General features: G+C 43.7%; 1 pseudogene; it reads left to right on the forward strand.

Moving 5' to 3' along the window:
• Nucleotides 1–687: 687 nt before the first annotated feature.
• On the forward strand, nucleotides 688–19,064 carry LOC143385862 (Fc receptor-like protein 2; annotated as a pseudogene).
• The last annotated feature ends 574 nt before the right edge of the window (nucleotides 19,065–19,638 follow it).

Raw genomic sequence — 19,638 nt, forward strand, 5'->3', positions numbered from 1 at the left:
ATTGTTAAACAAATTGGTCCAGGGCTGGGGTTGTAGCTCAGGTGTAGAGTGCTTGCCTAGCACATGTGAGGCACTGGATTCGATTTGCAGCATCACATAAAAATAAATAAATAAATAAAGATATTGTGTAAAAAGAACTGGTACATTCTGTGATAAGAAGGAACAAACTAGTTTATAAACAAAAGCTTGGATAAACATTTAAAAATTATACTGAATGAAAAAAAAACAGTATCAAAAGGATGTATACTACATGATTTCACTTATACAATATTTTTGAAATAGCATAATCTTAAAACAAAGAATAGGTAGGTTAATGGTTTCCAGGAACTAGGTAACAGGGATGGAGATGGTAGTTGTGATTAGAAAAGAATAATATCAGAGACCCTTGTGGTAAAAGTACTGTTAGGTATCTTGATGTGGTAGTTACCCAAAGCTAATAATTACATAGACAAACACACACACACACACACACACACACACACACACACGTACAAATAGATGCACGTATAATGGGTGAGTCTTAGTATGTTCTGTAGATTATACCAATACAACTCTCCTGGTTTTCACACACACTGAAGTTGTGACAAAGTATCTGACAAGAACCATTGAGAGGAGGAGAACTTTATTTTGACTCGTGGTTTCAGAGTTTCAGTCCATTATCAGCAACTTTATGGCTCTAGGCCTGAGATGAGGCACAACATCCTGGCAGAAGAGCATGGTAAGGAAAGCAGCTTAGAACATGATGACCAGGAGGTGGGGGTAGGGGGACAGGGAAGACGCACCCTTCCAGGGCACACTCCCCAGGGACCCACCCCTTCCAGCTATGCCCCAGCTGTTTGCAGTTAGGAGCCAGCTGGTCCACTCAAACCAGGAGGCACTGGTTGGTTTATGGCTCTCATACCCTAATCCCTGTACCTTTGAGTATTCCTGCATTAACACAGGAGACTTTGTGGGACACTTCATATCCAAACTATAACACTACATTAAAAAAAAACTATTAGAATTAAAAGGTTGGGAATAGAACATGAATAAAAACATCAATGAAACCAAACAGAAATTCCAGAAATATGCCTTAATGTAAACCATGAATCAGCACAGGACAAAAGCAACCTGTCAATTCAGTGGAGAGAAAACAAGATAAATTCATGATCAAATTCAGAATACTCTCTTACTAGCCATATTAGGTGTCTATAAATCTTTCAAATCTCTAGTCTGAAGATGAAAAGTAAAAATGACCGACAATGACTACAACTATAATAAGTCACTAAGCAATACACAAAATAAAAAGATGCAAATTATTATGAAATTATAAATTGGTGGAGAGTAAACGTCTAGAGTATTTGTATTCAACCAAAACTAGGATATTATCAGCTTTAAAGATCTATGACAACTATGAGGTTTTTTTTAGCGTAAGTTCCACAACCACCACAATAAAAAAAAAATTACTGCAGATACACAAATGAGAGAGAGAGGAAACAAAGGTTAGCATTATAGGAAACCACCCAACCATGAAAGCAAACAACAAAAGAGGAAAAACGTACAAAAGCCCAATAAGACAATTAGAAAACTACTCACAAAATAACAGAAGTAAATTCTTACATACAATAATAACCTTGAATTAGAATTTCCAATTAAAAGACATAAAGATATACACACACACACACACACACACACACACACACCCTCACACAAAATGAGGCCTAACTATGTACTTCCTTCAAGAGACTAAAGGCAGGGGATGGAAATAGGAAAGACAGTGAAATGAATTGCACATACCTTTCCTGTGCAAATATATGAATATACAACCAGTGTAACTCACATCATGGGCAACCATAAGAATGGGATCCAAATTGGAATGGGCTGCACTCTATGTATGTATAATATGTCAAAACACACACTACTGTCACGTATATCTAAAAAAAGTGAATAGGAAATAAGAAACTAACTTCACCTGAAAAAATATACATAGACTGAAAATGAAGGACTTAGAAAAGACATTCTATGCAGATGAAAGTCAAAAGAGAGCAGAAGTGGTTATATTTATATCACACAAACTAGACTTAACGTAAAACACTGCCAGAGGGAAAGATGATTATATAATGATAAAAAGGTCAATTCAGCAAAAGTATCTGGAATCTATATGCACCCAACATTGGAGCACCCAAAATATAAAGCAAATATTATTGTATCTAAAGGAAGAAACAAGAAAAAAAAAGAAAGATCAAGGAAGAGTCAGACTGTAATACAATGATAGTGGGAGACTTCCACACACACTTTCAGCCATCAGAAGATCATACAGACAGAAAATTGACAAAGGAATATCATATTTAAAGTGCACTGTATGCCATCTGGATTGAACAGATATGTATGAAACATTTTCATAAAAGCAGCAGAATACACGTTCTTCTTTAGGACACGTGACAGTCCTCAAGGTGGACCATATGGTAGGCCACAAAGCAAGTCTCAACAAATTTAAGATACAAAATAATTTCAATATATTTTCTACACACAATGGTATGGAACTAAAATGCATTCCAGGATAAACTCAAAAACTCTGCAAATTTTATAAAGAAAATTTTAGGGGATTAAAAAAGAAAATTTTAAATTCCTTGAGACAAATAAAAATGAAAACACAACATAGAAAATCCTATGGGATACAACCAAAGTAGTTTTAAAAGGGAAGTTTGTTTGTTTGGTTTTGGTTTGTTTGTTTTCTAGTACCAGGGATTGAACTCAGGGGCACTTGACCACTGAGCCACATCCCCAGCCCTATTTTGTATTTCATATAGAGACAGGGTCTCCTTAAGTTGCTTAGAGCCTCGCTAAATTGTGGAGGCTGGTTTTGAACTTGTAATCCTCCTGCCTCAGTCTCCTGAGCCACTGGGATTACAAGTGTATGCAGCCAAGGGACTCAATGAATGCCTACATAAAAAAGGAAGAAAGACCGAGTGCAGTGGTGCATGCCTGTAATCCCAGTGACTCAGGAGGCTGAGGCAGGAGAATCATAAGTTCAAAGCCAGGCTCAGCAACTTAGCAAGGCTCTCAGCAACTTAGTGAGACCCTGCCTCAAAATAAAAATAAATAAAAATTAAAAAGGTCTGGGGATATGGCTCAGTGGTTAACCACTCCTGGGTTTAACTGGTGGTGGGGAAAAAATAAAAAAGGAAGAAAGATAGCAAATAAATGTTCTGACATTGGACATCAAGAAATTGGAAAAACTAAGCCTAACCTAAAATTAGTAGATGGAAGAAAATCATAAATACCAAAGAAGAAATAAAAACTGAAAGTATACAAATGATCAATAAAACAAAGAGTTGGTTTTTTATAAAATAAAATAAAAATTTTTTTGAACAGTACTGGGGATGGAACCCAGGGACACACTACCAATGAGCTACATCCCTGATTCTTTTTAAAATTTTGACACAGGCTCTTGCTAAATTGCCCAGTGTAGCCTTGAATTGTGATATGCCTGCCTCAGCCTCGTGAGTCACTGAGATTACAGATGTGCACCACTGTGCCTGCCTAATGTCAACAATTCTTTAATTAGACTAAAGAAAAAAGAGAGGAAGAAATGAAAAAGGAGACATTTCAACTGATGCCTCAGAAATACAAAGAATCATAAGAAATTGAGATATTGGAAAATCTAGAAGAAATGACTAAATTTCTGGGTACATATAAATTAGCAAGACTAAACTATGAATAAATATAAAACCAGAACAGATCAAAATGAGTAAGAAAATGGAATCAGTACTAAAGAATCTCCCATCAAAGAAAACCCAAGACTTCTACCAAGCCTTTAAACAAAACTCAATACCAATTTTTCTCAAACTATTCCAAAAAAAAGTTAAAGAGGAAGGAAATTTACCCGTTCTCCAAGGCTGGTGTTATCTGATACAAAAACCAAGCAAATGTACAACAACAAAAGAAAACTACAGACCAATATCCCTGATTTAAAAAAATGCAAAATTGTCCACAAATAGTCAACAGAACCAAGAGATTATTCACCACGACCAAGTGTGATTCATCTCAGGGATGCTAGGATGGTTCAACACACCCAAATCAATAACATTAACAAGTGAAGCACAATAATCATATGATCATTTCAATAGATGAGAAAATGCATCTTTGCAAAATCCAACATCCCCTCATGACAAAGATTCTCAGCAGGTTAGGTATAAAAGAAATGTACATCAGCACACCAAAGGCCACATATGAAAACCCTCTCACTTAAAGTAGAAAAGTGGAGTGATTTTCCTTTAAGATCTAGAACAAGACAAGGATGTCCAGTTTCACCAATTCAATTCAACATAGTACTGGAAGTCCTAGCCAAAGCAATTAGGCAAGAGAAATACATAAAAGCCATCCAAGCTGGAAATGAAGATGTCAAACTGTCACTTTTGCAGAAGGCAATCTTATACATAGAAAATCCTAAAGACTTTCAAAAAAAATAGAATAAATGAACTCAGTAAAGTTGCAGGATACAAAACAAAGTATATAAAAATCAGAAGCATTTCTGTATGTCATCTGAAATAGAAATCCCTTTAACAATAGTTGCAAAAAAATATTTGAATAAGTTTAACCAAGGAGGTGAAAGGTCTCTACAATGAAAACTATAAAGCATTGATTTAAAAAACAAAAAACAAAAAAATGAAGAAGTCACAAATAAATGGAAATATATCCTGTGTTCATGGATTGGAAGAAGTACTATTGTTAAAATTCCATACTATCCAAAGTAATCTACAGATTTAATGCAATCGCTGTGAAAATACCAATGATGTTATTCACAGAAATAGAAAAAGAATCCTAAAATTTATATCTATAATCACAAAAGACCCTGAATGGCCAAAGGGTCATTTCCAACTTTGGAAACATCACAATGTATGATTTCAAAATATACTACAAAGCTGTAGCAATCAACAATTGCATAGGACTGGAATAAAAATGGATGCATAGACCGAGTTAACTGAATAGAGAGCCCAGAAATCACTCTGTACATTTAGTCAACTGAGGAGAATGAAGAGAAGGAGGAAGAAGAAGCTGGAGGAGGAGGAGGACAAGTGTTGATTAGGATCTGAGGAAAGTGGAGCCCTGCACTCTGTTGATGGTAATGCGGCACAGCACAGTGGGAAACCATATGGGCAGTTCCTCAAAGTTAAACACAGACTTACCATATTGTGCAGAGATTCCATTTCTGGGTATTTATCCAAAAGAATTGGAAGTAAGGACTCAAACAGATATCTGGACACCCTAGTCACAGCAACATCATTTACAAGGGCAAAAGGAAAAGCAACCTAAGCATTCATCAACACAAGAATGGATAAATAAAATGCACACACACACACACACACACACACACAGACACACACACGCGCACACACATTAGTTTTAAAAAGGAGGAAATTTTGACATTTGCTCCATGAATCTCAAAGACACTACGCTGAGTGAAATAAGCCAGCCACAAAAATACAACCATTGTTTGATTCTACTTGTATGAAGTACCTCGAGTAGTAAAATTAATGAAGACATGAAGTCTGACATAATGGAGACATAAAGTTGGAAACAAATGGGTTTTTTTCACAATATAGCAGCGGGGAGAATGGGGAATTACTATTTAATGGGTATAGAGTTTTAGTTGGGGGAATGGGAAAGTTCTGGAAATGGAAGGTGGTGACCAGCACACAACAATGCGAATGTACTTACCGCCATGGAACCACGTACTTAATATGTTAAAATGGTGATGTTTACATTGTGTATATTCTTACCACAATAAAACGTTTTTATAAAGGGAAATGGAATTAAGTCAATACACAGAAAAATGGAGGGGAAAAGAGGAAGGGGAGGGTCACTTCATTACCGCTGGCCAGGGATGGAAGTCCAGATCCCTCACATGGTCTGCATTGATATAGAGGGCACTGAGGGTCTTTCAGACAGCCAACAGTGATGAAAGTTCCTGCTCCAAGTTCGTCATTTTGTGACTGCATCCCTATAAGGAATGGGGTGGTGTCACTATTCTGTAATGAGGGTGGCAGTCTAGGACTTCCACTGTCTTTCCTGGCATGGGTGGGGATGGGGTCACAGTTATGTTCTGTGATGTTTGCCTGGAATAGAGTAGTTATTGTCCTAAAGTGTTCTGTTTTGCTAGGCTGACCTTCTTTCTTGCCCTCTGAGCAGAGGACACAGGCTTTTATCTGAACCCATGGTGTTAGAGGTTGCTTGGCTCCTTCAGGTCCCAGTCTAGGATACGTGAGGCCACAAGAACATCCAGGAAGCTAACACAGTGCCATTTTGGATGATACTGAAGGCTTGTCTGCCTTCTTCTCTTTCTCCTCCTCCTAATATTCAGATTATTCTCTCAGAACTGAGAAATACTGTGTGTGGGACACATTCATCATCCTTCAATTGGGCAGTACAGTGTCTAGTAACGTACCAGATGACCAGTTCAAATTTTTGCCAACCCCCAAGAAAAATGTAGCTCCGCAGTGAGAGAGGTTCCCACCCACCCTACTCAGACACCTGGAGCTTGTTATTGATTTACCCTCTCAGGTCAAAGTCTGCCCTTTGAGCATTTTCCCCAACTTTCTTTCCTTTGAAAAATCTCCTCAAAGGACTCCAAACTCACCAAAAGGGTGTTGGTATATAAGTAAAGGTGTTGGTATATATAGTCTTCTCTGGGCATGGTGACACATGCCTATAATCCCAAGGGCTTGGGTGGTTCAAAGCCAGCCTTAGCAATGTAGTTAGGCACTAAGCATCTTGGTGAGGCCCTGTCTCAAAAGTTAAAGGGAAAAAAAAGGACTGAGGATGTGACTCAGTGATTAAACATCCCTGAACTTAATTCCTGGTTAAAAAAAAAAAAAAAAAAGAGTTGAGTAAATTTCAATATTTAATTCCCGGAGGCCCTGAACTCATCCTTGTAATGGAGTCAGGTCAGATTTTAATGACAGAGGGCACCAAAAATTATAGTAACCTGGTCGTAGTAACACACGACATAGCTTCCTGAAATCTTGACTTGTGCATTTGCCCATGGTCCTGCTGATCATGGGAAAGGGAGACTTGTGTCCTCTATCAGTTGACCTTGCTTTGATTTTACCTGGGTCCAGACTGACTTAATAATACACCACATTGGGACCATGGGGTGTAATCCAGTGGTCGAGAATGTGCTTTGCACGAGTACAGCTCTGAGTTTGATCTTCAACACATACAGAAAGGAGAGGAAAGGAAAGGAAGGGATAGTTACATTGAGGATTTCCTATACAGATGCTGTTTTTGTTGTTGTTTTGTTTTGTTTTTAAAGAACTAGAGGGCGGATTCCCAGGCAGCTGCAACTTGCTGATGTGTTCCTATTTTCTTTCCCTGGTAGCAGAAAGATGGCTGTGAACATTAGTTAAGATCCGTGAACTTTGCCTTGGGTATCTCTATTCTAAGGAGTGGTCTTGGATAATCACTATTTCAAAATGACCTCAATTTCCTAGGTAGTTTCTACATGACACTTATTCTGTATTCTGAATCAGAGCTTTTGTGTTTATACCTGCATGCTATCCTGATCATCTTTAACAAGGGAAAAAGAGGAGTCCCTATTAGTGCATGGGGGCTTCAGAAAATTGAGGGTTTGGACTATTACTATGAATATGATCCTGTAGTCAGCATCTCAACCATGAATCTCTCCATATGCACTTTAGGCCAATAGGCAGACCCAGAGTACAGCCAGGAGAAGATGCTCATCAGGGCAACCACCTGCTATTCACATGTACCACCTACTCCAGGTTGACCCTTCACAGCTTGTGCCAAACCTAAAGACACCACTCTACTTCGCTCTGAAAATCTTTATCTGTCCGTGTCAGTAACCTGGGTTTGGTGGGGTGCAGGGCACCACTGTAGAATATGCACCTTTGGAAACCGAATACATCAAGCAGGAAGTCTGTTTCCTAGGATATTGTTAGAGACCCTGGGAAAGATTTATTTTTTAATCAAATGTGCTGTGATTCTGCAAGAGGGATGATTTCCCATTCATTTGTATCTGCTCTCTGGAGCTTCCTAGTTCCTCTGCTCACAGACATGACAGGCCTTCCCAACATCACTCACCCTCAAGGAGAACTGCCCCTTACCTTCCTGCGTCTTCTCATTCTCCTGGACATCTTCTTCAGACTGGAGACACGAAAGCAATGCAGGTGTGTGTGGAGAAAATTTCTCAGAGGGGCAAGACTTAATATCTGAGAAGTCCTGCTCAGGCAAGTCTCTGAGTCTTCCCTACCACCCATGTGTAGATCGTTACTTGAATTCCCCTCTCTCAGTTCTTTTGAACCCCGGGATATTACGGTGGCATAAGTCAGAAAGCTACCAGACAACTGTGCCATGGCTGCTCCCTGCCTATTTCCTTTTGCCAAAGGCTGTAGGGATGAGTTTTCCTAAGTCAGAAGTGCTAGGTGGACATATGAATCCCTACCTCCCACATCTGCTCACTCTCCTGGGGGAACAAAATCTGGGAGGACGACAGGACATCTACAGAGGAAAGACGCATAGGCAGCTGTGGCATGTTGAAAGTCCATTTTCTGCAGATGAACAGATGCTCCAAAACTCTCTCTGTTTTCCCCAGCGGGGGGCTCCTCTCCAGTAGGAATGAAGGATACTCCGGGGAACAAGAGCCACAGCAGCTCTGAAAGCTGAGAGATGCTGTGCTCTCTTGCTTGGTGAATGAATTGGCAAAAGCATATCATTTTCCCCTCATGGTTTAAATCTAATGTAATTAACCAAGAGAAGAGCCCACTTTTATCCACTGCTAAGAAAGTTATGTTTTTCAGAAATCTGTCCTTTGAAAATGTAATGGATCATCTCCGTCCTGCCCAGCCTTTGCGGCTAGATAGCAACAGATGAGGAGCTCTTAATCTGATATCCCCGAAAACTTTGAACCTCCAAAATTGCCTCTAAAAAACTCTTAACCTTTGTGTATGTCTGTTTGTGGGGAATAATGTGTCTCTGTATTACATCAAGACCTCAAAGGACCATGTAATAACAAAGAGCCATTTTTCTAAAGAGTCACCAAATTTGCAGCCCGTCCACTGCCGGATGGGGTCATGTCTTACAGTTAAACCCTGGGGTCTATAGAATGTTCCAGTGGTATCCCTTCTTTCCTGACTCCAGTCCTGCCACTCATTCCCTTCTTGGTCACATAATCGAGTTTTTCTCAAACACAGCTTTGATTTGAACCACTTTCATCTTTCTGTCTCTGATGAAAAGCTCACTCAGCACATTCACTGTCCACTCTTCTAGAGGGCAAAACTTCAAAGGGGTCACAAGATAGCGCGCATGTGGATGCAATTTCTTGAGCCCCCTCTCATCTCCCTTGCATAGAGCAAGACAGAGTCTGTCCTCTGGGCTTCCCACTGCCCCTGGGCCCCACAGAAACACATCAGAGAGAAAGGCCTGCACCTCGTAGCTTGGACAGGCTCTGGTCTGCTTCACCTCTTATGCTTATGTATTTATCTCAGGGCAGAAGGCCTTGGAGGAGCGGTCACATCACACAACTAAAGAGAACTATTTGGGGGAATTTGAGTCTGAAATCACCAGTAAAAAGTATGAATTTGTCTGGTTTATGCTTCTGTTGGCATAAACAGTGCTGCTGACCCAGGATGACTGATTGAGACACCCTTTTGGGCCTGACCTAAATGTCTTCTGAATCGTACCTCAGCACCCCGCACACTGATGGCCTCGGGGGGAGTTGGGCAGATTCCAACATGAGGGGGAGAAAAAAGGCTCTTGCTGGGCAAGTAATCCTGGTGCTGGTGAAACTGGTCAAGGTCTATGGTGGTCATTCTCCTCCTGAGCTGCCCAGCCCACCCCACCCCAGATGCATTCTCTGCCCTTCTCGGCTGCTCTCATGCATCTGGCAGGATCTGGTGCGTGGTTGGACTCTATCCACAAGAGACACCAAAAGGGGGTCAGACATCAGGAAGAGAGTCAGAGTGTCTGTGTCCCTGTCCCACCGTCTCTGGGAGCAGCTGCACCTTCCGCAGTCACAGCGCCCCCTACAGTCCTTCCTCAGTGGTCAGTTTTCGCTGGGTTTTTGTAACCGTCCCTCTTCCTCCGGCTTCTTTAGCACTGAGGGTTGTAACGACTTCACACGGTCGCTGGTCTCTGCATGGTTCATTGTTCTGAGCCTATTACTGTAGTACTGCCTACATTTCCCTTGACAGCCCTTTTGCTAAAACTCTTTACTTCTTTCTTTACTTCTTCTTCCTTCCACCACAACTACTACTACTATTCTCCTCCTCCTCCTCCTCCTCCTCCTCCTCCTCCTCTTCTTCTCCTCCCCTCCTTCCTTCCTTCTCTCTTATTTGGGGCTGGGGATTGAACTTCATGCACAAAAAGCTATACTACCAGCCCCGAGTTCCTCCTTTTAACTAAGGTGGATTCTCTTTCCAGCCTGATACGAGAGCTCTCTTCCGAAATTTATTCTTAAACTTTGGAGTGTAAGAAGACAGACCTGATCTCTCCCATTCCTATGTGTGTTGAGGTCCTTCAGATCACTGTACTGCTAAAGCCTCAAGTAGCCATAGGGTGGTATGACTTCTTCCTTCCTATGTGTATCTGGCTGAAACATTTCATGAAGACATGTGACTTGGGTTGAGCAGAATTTATATCTTTCTGGGACCCCAGACAATACATAATGCCATCTTGCACCATCCTAATCTCATCACCATCTCTAACAAATTCCTATTCGTCTTTCATGTGGTCTGGCTGGAGCTCTGCAGAACAGCATCAGTGTTGGCATGGTGTCATAATATTAAAGACAGCATTAAAAAATGTGCATCTTAAGTAGCAAAAAGAAGGTTTCTTTTTGAAAGAGACCAAGCAAGTGTTTTGATCATTAGCAAGTCCAGAACTGAGCATTTGCAGACAGAGCTGAAAGAAGTAGAAAGCGTACCTATAGCAAGAAGACATCTAGCCTTTTAAGAAACACTTTTATCAATTCACACACATCTGAGCAACTCTGTCAAGGAGAAGAATATTCACTTTCTCAGCACTCATGGAGTTTGGGTGGGGACAAAGCTAGCTACTTCCTTTTTTTCTTCTTGATGAAATCCCTGCTGAACTACAGGGCCAAACCCCAGCTTCATCCAGACAGACAGCTGCTCTGCAGACCCGAGCTGCCCCTGACAGTATCTGGGAGAACATCTTGCCTCCAACCTCATGCTACTGTGGCTACAGCTTCTGGTCCTTGGTGAGTAGGCTGGTAGAGCAGGACCAGGTTGGACCCAGGGGAGAACTCTCTGTTCTGGGGCACAACTCTCTCTGGTGCAATGAGTAGGAATCGATTTCAGGTTCTGACTCAGTACTAGCAGACATTATGCAACTAGGTATTAAGAAAAGCAGGGTCCCAGGAAGTCAAAACGACCTTGCATCCCTTTACCAAACACCAAATACATCATTTCTGCTTTGATCTCTAGGGAAATTGGAAGGCTTCTTTAAAAGAACTACCAAGAAATTTTCTATTGGGGTGAATTCCATTTCCACCCCACATGGATTCTACCTCCCCCATCCCCACTCCCACTCCATGCTATCACGTTTTGGGCTAAATTCTCACCTCCCTGAACTTTTGGATAGGTTTCATGTCTTGCTGATCATAGATGAGATGATGGCTTTTGTTGTAAATACGGCCCGTATAGAGACATGAACACGAAACTAGGTCCAGAATTGGGATGGAGGGAGAAGCAGTGTCGATGAATATGAAAGGCACCCCCTTTTCCTTTGTGACCTTTCCTGGGCTCCGTGTGACTCCCAGGTAGGCAACGTGTCCCAGACCAAAATAGTCAGGAAACGAAAAAAGGTAGGAGAGGAGCAATAAATATTGAAACTTCTCAGGATATAACCAACAAAATGACAAGCTTTTGCTCACGGGTACGCACAATGCTTATGAACTGGGATAGTAAAATGAATATTGGGTTCCCAGGGGTATTGTTTGTCAGTGGGGGGAGGAGGAAAAAGAAATAGATGGAATGAGGGAGGGGTGTACAGGAAGGAGGAGGGGAGAGACCATGGGAAAGTGCTCAGAGGGTTGTAGCTTTTTTAAAAGTGTGAGGATCTCGGTGATGTGCACTGATCTCTCCAACTCTGTTCCCCACAGCTCCTGCCAGTGTCCAGTCCGGTGAGTTACTCTTTGTTTTCTTAGATCTCTGAGAATTAGATTCACTCTACCAGGCCTGGGAGGGGTGGCCTGTCCTAGTCTCTTAGCTGAGGGCTGCAGGGATCTGGGCCAAGACTAGGGTGGAGAGAAGGAGGATGCAGTGCCTCTCTCTCCTCCCCCTTGTCCAGCTACAGCAGGACCCTCCAATGCCACATTCATCTCTGCTTGGCTGCCTCTTTACTCCATGGGCAAGAAGACCCTGCCCTGAATTTGACAAAGTAACACATGATTTCCCCTTTCCTGTTGAGCCCTGAGATAGGAAAGAAGATAACTGTGAAGGGAAAGCAAAACACGCACTGTGTGGTTGGGAAAACTTCTTCCTGGTTCCGGCTGCAGGGGCTCAAAGTTCCCACCAGAATCCCTGGAAACAGTGAGGGGAAGCGTATTTACAATAGAGTAGAAACAAGGGGCCAAGGAGGCTTTTTGCAGAAAACAAGAATGCCCCTGCATCTTCTAATTGGATTGTAAACTCTTCCATGCCTAACCTGATTTTCCTTAGAATTCTAATATAGTGACATAAAGAGAAAAAATCTGGTTTCATATGAGACTGCTAAAGCACATTTTCTTCTTTATTCATGCCTTTGAGAACACATCCATTCTCTAATAAGCAGCGGGGTGAGGCTTGTGCAGTGAGGCTTGTAACTTTAAGCAAGAAGGTCCTTAAATTCGTCTCTGGAGCAGCCTCGTGGGATCCAACAAATTCCCTGAAATTACGATAGAATGTGTATATATGTACAGTTGTGCCCACATCTAGGGAATGGGTCTGTAGGTAAAATGTCAAAACTCAATGACAGGGGTGGGGCTGTAGCTCAGTGATAGAGCGCTTGCCTTGCATGCGTGAGGCCCTAGGTTTGATCCCCAGCACTACATAAAAAAATGAATAAATAAATTAAAATAAAGATACTGTTTCCATCTATAACTAAAAATAAAAATTTTTAAAAAACACTCAATGACCAATAACCAGGTATCTTAATGGTTAAAAACTTATTGCAGTTCAGGAAAACCTGGTTTTAGCATTTCCCCCTGTCTCTTGCCCTATCATTATTACCAACTTGGTCACATAAATATTACTCCTTAAATATTTCTTTAATCAAGCTGATTATATCTCTATCATCATCACTGAAAAATCTTTCCCACTGTCAATTTGGAGGAAGAACATATTTGGACTCCCACACTCCTCTCTCTTTATTGATGCTGTCCCCCTGCCACCCACCCCCATTCCCTATTCTACTGGCAGAATTTTCAAAGTGGTTAAATGATGTACAGAAGTTGTCCTTGAACTCGTTTAATCACTTTGCACTATTCAGAACAAAAAAAAAAAAAAATTGAGCCTGTGTCTTAAATATATTAAATAGATACATGGAAATAGTGAACCTGGTAAAGATGTACAAACCCAGAAAATTTAAAAGATGAGAAGGTCTATTATCTACGATGGAAGTTCAAAGTGTTTTCTCTCAATTTGGAGACTGTGACCGAGACCTCGCTGTGAGAGGATGATCTCTCTTCGGAGACAGGACCCTGGGCAGGGTCCCGCTACCCCTCCTCCGAAATACCAGAGCACTGAGCTCGGCACACAGCCTGCACAGCACTTGCATGCCCTGTCTCCTCCCTGCAGCAGAATAGCCCAATGTTCAGGTCTGAGATTAGGTGTTTTTATTTTTTTATCAGAACAACAAACATTTTCCCTGGAATCCCACGATTCCAAATTGACATTTGAACCCACATTTTTAGTTCTGTTGCCAACTGAAATGTCCCCCCAAAGCCCAGGTCTATAGGGCTGGGTCTCAGAACAGCATGGTGGCTGGCTCTCCTTCCCTTCTTCAGGAAATGGTCTAGAGGCTCCTCCGACTGTTCTTCCTTTTCCTGCTGGGGGCAGAGCCAAAGCACCAAAGCTGCTCATTATTTCCCTAATGAGTATTATCTCCCAAGGGGAGACTATGACCCAACAAGTGGAGGGGCCCACTTCCCTTCTCATAGGGATCATCCAGACCCATTCATGAAAACGATTCTCAGAGTCTCTGAATAAAGCATTGCAGAGGAAACTCGGGAGATTAAAGATGTAGGTCCCTGGGCCAGTGTCTCAGTGACCCGGTTTGCTTCATGCAGGGAGAATATCAGAGAGAAGGCCTTTGGGTTGATGGTACCACTAAACAGAGTCTCCAAGGAATGAAACACGCAGAGAGAGTTAATTATGGCTCCTGTAGGGACCCGCAGTCACTTGGAAGGAGATGCTAGTGGGATCATTTCAAATCCATATTTATTCCAAGTGTTTATTGCTGGGAAGAATGGCATCAAAACCTGTTAACAGACAGAAAACTAACAAGATGTTTGTTGGACAGACTGCCAGGGAGGTGGAGCTCAACTTTACTTAGCGGGGAGGCTCAGAGAGCCAGCAGGACCCAAGGCAACTGCAGATGCTCAGACTGACTCACGATAGAGCTCTGTTCCTTCCCCTTATAAGCAGAAGGGAAGGCACCAGGGCAGGGGGCAGCCTTGTCACTGGGTCCCTTTGCTTCTTTTGTAGGCTGGCTGAGTATCAACATACCGCACAATGTCTACGAAGGAGACCAGGTGGTTATGAGATGCTCTGGGAAACAAATGACAGGATAAATAGACTAACGTACTATAAGGACGGCTTTCAAATATCCACTTACCATAATGCCACAAGCTACACCATTTCAAATGCAAGACGCAGTGACAGTGGCTCCTATTTCTGTAAGGCAGAGAGGACATTATTACCTCCTATAGGTGTGACAGAAGAGACAAGAACTACGTGGCTCATTGTCCAAGGTGAGGCCCTCACTCTTGGAGTGGATGAATCTGGGAAGGATTAGGCGTTTGGTGGGAAGGGGGGGCGGGAAGAGAAGACCACACACGGAGGGAGAAATGGTGGGTGGGCTGAGAGTCCTTGAATCTGGGTCTGTGTGTTGGGTTCTTTGGGGCCACTTCTCATCAGGAACTCCACAGTCCACAGATAATGGGTAGTCTCTGTGTCATCTCTCCCTCCAGAGCTGTTTCCGCCCCCTGAATTGAGAGCCAGATCCCTGCGACCCACAGAGGGCTGCTCCATGATGCTGTCCTGTAATACCCAGCTGCCTTCAGCGAAGTCATCGACCCGGCTTCAATACTCCTTCATCAGAGATGGCCACACCATGAGGTCAGGCTGGACCTCAGCAAGGGTTAAGATCCCAGCAACACAGAAAAAAGACTCGGGGCATTATTGGTGTGAGGCCAGGACAGAGTCTCATCATGTCTCCAAGCAGAGCCGCCCATCCTATATAGAAGTGCAGAGTGAGCATCGACAGGCTGGGTCACCAGGGCTGGGTCAGGCAGGGCTGAGTCAAGCAGGGAAGAATGGGGCACAGCCTGGACCATGGGCTGTCTTCTCAGTTGTGCTCCCCAATCCCTATGGATGAGGGGGCTACCATGATCCGCCTGGGCTCTTCTCTAATAATCTCTGCAGGGATATCATTTCCCCATAACTTTGCTTTACCTGTCAGAGAAGCAGTGATAATAATAATCCCTCTCTGGAGCATTTATCATGAAACGAGCACTCACCAGCAAACCAAGAAGTAAATAAAAAATCATGGTGTTTTGTTTGCAAGAAGTGACCCAACTAGGATGCATGTTTAATGGAGCAACGAAGGCACTAAGTAACAATAATAATTAATAATGAAAGAAATGATTACAACAATCCCCGGCACTTATAAAAGGATCACTGTACGTTGTGCTCAGTTCTAGGAGAATCTCTCTGATGGTCATAAATATCTGCAACAGGGAAGACTTATGCACATTCACCTTGTAGAAGGCACTTTTCAGAGCATTTTAACATTTAGTAATTATAGCAGCCCTATGAAACAGTACTGTGATGAGTCACTGTAATATATGCACTATTATTATCCCCATTTTGTGAATGAGAAAACTAATGCCTAGAGTCATTACAAGACTAACTGAAGGGAATCCAGAGCTGCAACTTGATCCTGGTGGCTCTGGTTCCAAGTGTCTGCACTTTTAATCCTCTTGCACCACTTTCTACCTAACAATGGCCGAGATGTTGAGATATTGCCGAACAGCTTCATAGCGAGAAGTGCTTTCTATCTGCATCTCATTTAATCTTCATGAGAACTCTGCGAGGTTAGGATGATTACCCACATGTTTATGTTTGAGAAAAACGAGGATTGGAGGTATTGACCTTCCCAGATCACGCGGTGAATGAGTGGCAGAGTTGAACTGTAACTTCCGTCTGCCTGTCTCCCCAGGCTGTATGATCTGCCACCACTCCTACTGCCCCCATGCACCAGGAGGTCAGGAGAGAGCACGTCATTGTAGACACTGGACATTAGTAAGGATATGCGATTGTTACTGACTGGAACATTACGGGGTGGTCCTGTATAACATCCTTCAATATATTATCTTCCCACTTTAAAAACAAACAAACAAACAAAAAAACTCAGGCAAGTGGAGTGGACTCTCCTCTGCCTAAACATTGCATTCAAATATTACTTGCCATAATGCTCCAAAGGTGGTACTGGACTGCACCACTGCCCTGCCTTCCCCACACCGTCTCCTCTTGTGTTCCCACAGGGGTCCCTGTGTCTCAGGTTTCCATGAAGACCCAGCCCCCAGGGGTTCAGGCAGTTGAGGGGGAGATGCTGGTCATTGTCTGCTCTGTGGCTAAAGGCACAGGGGTCACCACATTCTCCTGGCACAGAGAGGACACATCAGAGAGTCTGGGGAGGAAGACGCAGTGTTCCCAGAGAGCAGAGCTGGAGATTCCAGTCGTCTGGGGGAGCCACGGTGGGGGATTCAACTGCACAGCCGACAACAGCTACAGCTACAGCCCCGTGCAGAGCCAGGTGGTGGACATCACTGTGAGGGGTGAGGAGCGTTCTTGCAATCAGCCAGCCAGCGACTCCTGACTGGGGTGGGTTTCCTCCTGCAGCAGAGGGTGCTCTAAAGGAAATGACAAGGCTCGGGGCAGAAGGTGCATGGGAGGGCCATCATTGTGAGGGTGAAGGGGGCAGTGCCAGGCGCGGAGGCACTGAAGGAGGCTGAGAAGGTGGTCAGGAGGCAGGTTCCCTGGCGTGCTCAGAGGCATGTGTCCAGAAGTCTCCATCCGAGCTCACCTGAGCTCCATGGGGGAACCGTCTCTGTGAGGTTAGACCAGGAGGGGCCACCTTGAGAAAGGCTCAGGAGGGGGAATTCTGGAGGACCCTCCAGTGAGAGTGGGGGGTGCTGTGATTCCCACCTCCCTCTCCGATGGCACCTCTGCCTCTGCAGTTCCAGTGTCACATCCCATCTTCACGTTCGGTGCCCCTGGGACCCGGGCCTTCATGGGACCTGTGATGGAGCTTCACTGTGAGAACGGGAGAGCGTCTCTCCCCATCCTGTACTGGTTTTATTACGAGGACGTCACCCTGGGGAACAGCTCAGCCCCTTTTGGAGGGGGAGCCTCCTTCAACTTCTCCCTGACTGCAGAACATTCTGGATCCTACTTCTGTAAGGCTGACAATGGCCTGGGAGCCCGGCACAGTGAGCTGATGCAACTCAGTGTCACAGGTAGGACCAGCAACGACGTGTGCCCCCTTTCCATTGGATTTCCCCTCCCTCCAGCCAATCAGAGGTCTACCAGAAGTCTCTCAGCTCCCCAGGCCCTCCAATGGGTCTTAACGACGTCACTGGTCCAAAGCTTACAAACACCTACTATCTGTTTCCCTTTCACCTGGATAACAAAATATGCACAAAAAAGATTTGCAAGACACTGTACTGGGGTCAGCTCAGTGTAAGGAGAGGGGTGGGTGAGCATGGAAAAGAGAGGAAGGCATTGCCGAGAAAAAAATCAAGGAAAGACCTTGCACACCCAGAGCTTCCAGTGAACAATTAGATACAACCAACTCTTGTAAATACCTAAGGAAAAATTGGGAAAACCAGGAGTGGAGCACTTCCTGGGGTTTAAATTTTTACTAGGATCACCTCATTTATTTGGTGGTGGAGGCTGAACCCAGCTAAGCCTGCACTCTACCGCTGAGCTACCTGCCAGCTCTTTTGCATCCTCATTAAAAGTGAGTTTTCTACTTTTAAGGACAGGTTAGCCTCAGAAGAACAATTTCAGGAGTTTCCACAGTTTCTATATCCTGCAGCGATTTAAAACAATGTTGGAATTATCTGCAACTTAAAGAGTCTTTGGAATTAACCCCAACAACTTTCTAAAGCCTGCTAGATTTTTATCTTCCTTGTTAAATCTTTTTTTATTAGTCATTTCAAATTTTCCAACGCTTTAAAACACAATTTAAGCCAGAAGTGATGGTGCCCGCTGTAATCCCAAAACTCAACAGGCTGAGGCAGGAGGATCACAAGTTCGAGGCCAGCCTCCACCACTTAGCAAGGCCCTGAGCCACTTAGTGAAAACTTGTCTCAAAAGAAAAAAAAAGGGGGGGGCTGGGGATGTGGCTCTAGTGGTTTAGCACACTCCCGGATTCAATCCCTGGTACCAAAGAAAAGTAGAGGTGGGGGCTGTCGATTCCCAAATGCACCTATAACTTTTCTGTTTGCAGATACTCCTCCGAAAGTCTGCTAGATGAATGGTCCCCACCACTGTGAAGGGCGGGTGGAGATGAAACAGGAAGGTCACTTGGGTACTGTGTGTGACGATGGCTGGGACATGAAGGAAGTGGCTGTGGTGTGTCGGGAACTGGGCTGCGGAGCAGGCAAACACACACCCGCAGGTGTGTTGTACCAACCAGGGGCAGAAGAGGCCCAGCCTGTGCACCTTCAGGAAGCCCAGTGCAACGGGACAGAAAGGACACTGGCTGAATGTGACCAGACCAAGACCTTCAACTGTGGACACGAGGAGGATGCAGGGGCTGCGTGTGAAGGTGGGTGATGGCCGATGGGAATCGTGGACCAACCAGCTTCTGCCATAGGCTGCTCCCACCCACTTGCTATCGCCCCTTGCCCCTTCAAAACACGCACCCACTCTTGCGTTGCGTGAGATCAGGGCCAAACCATCAGTTCACATTAGGTTTCCCCAGAGTCATAAAGGCCTCTCCTAGGTCTCCGATGATTACTGCCTTTCTGTCATCTTATTAATAACACAAACCATTCGTATTTTTATTGCCATGGATTGGGGCACAAGGCCCAGAAAATAATTATGAAACCCTGGAGTTACATGGTCTGGGTGATTCTCATCAAGGTGACCCCACTTCCTTTGTTGTATAATCTCTTCTGTTCTTCTGGGCTCTCTCCTAAACAAGCCTATTGGTCAAAATCAAGCACTGGATTCTAGTGGGAGAGAATGGGGGTGGGGGGACATGTTGGAAAGACCCCAGGTCTGCCAACTGAGTCACGCCACCAACCACAAAGGACAAAGCTCATTGAGGGTGAAAATAAAATGAGACCTCTGACGGTGCCAACACACGCATACAGCCAGGGAGACTGCTATCTCCAGTCTCAGCTCC

The sequence above is a fragment of the Callospermophilus lateralis genome, chromosome 11, assembly GCF_048772815.1.
Source record: "Callospermophilus lateralis isolate mCalLat2 chromosome 11, mCalLat2.hap1, whole genome shotgun sequence".
Taxonomy (NCBI): domain Eukaryota; kingdom Metazoa; phylum Chordata; class Mammalia; order Rodentia; family Sciuridae; genus Callospermophilus; species Callospermophilus lateralis.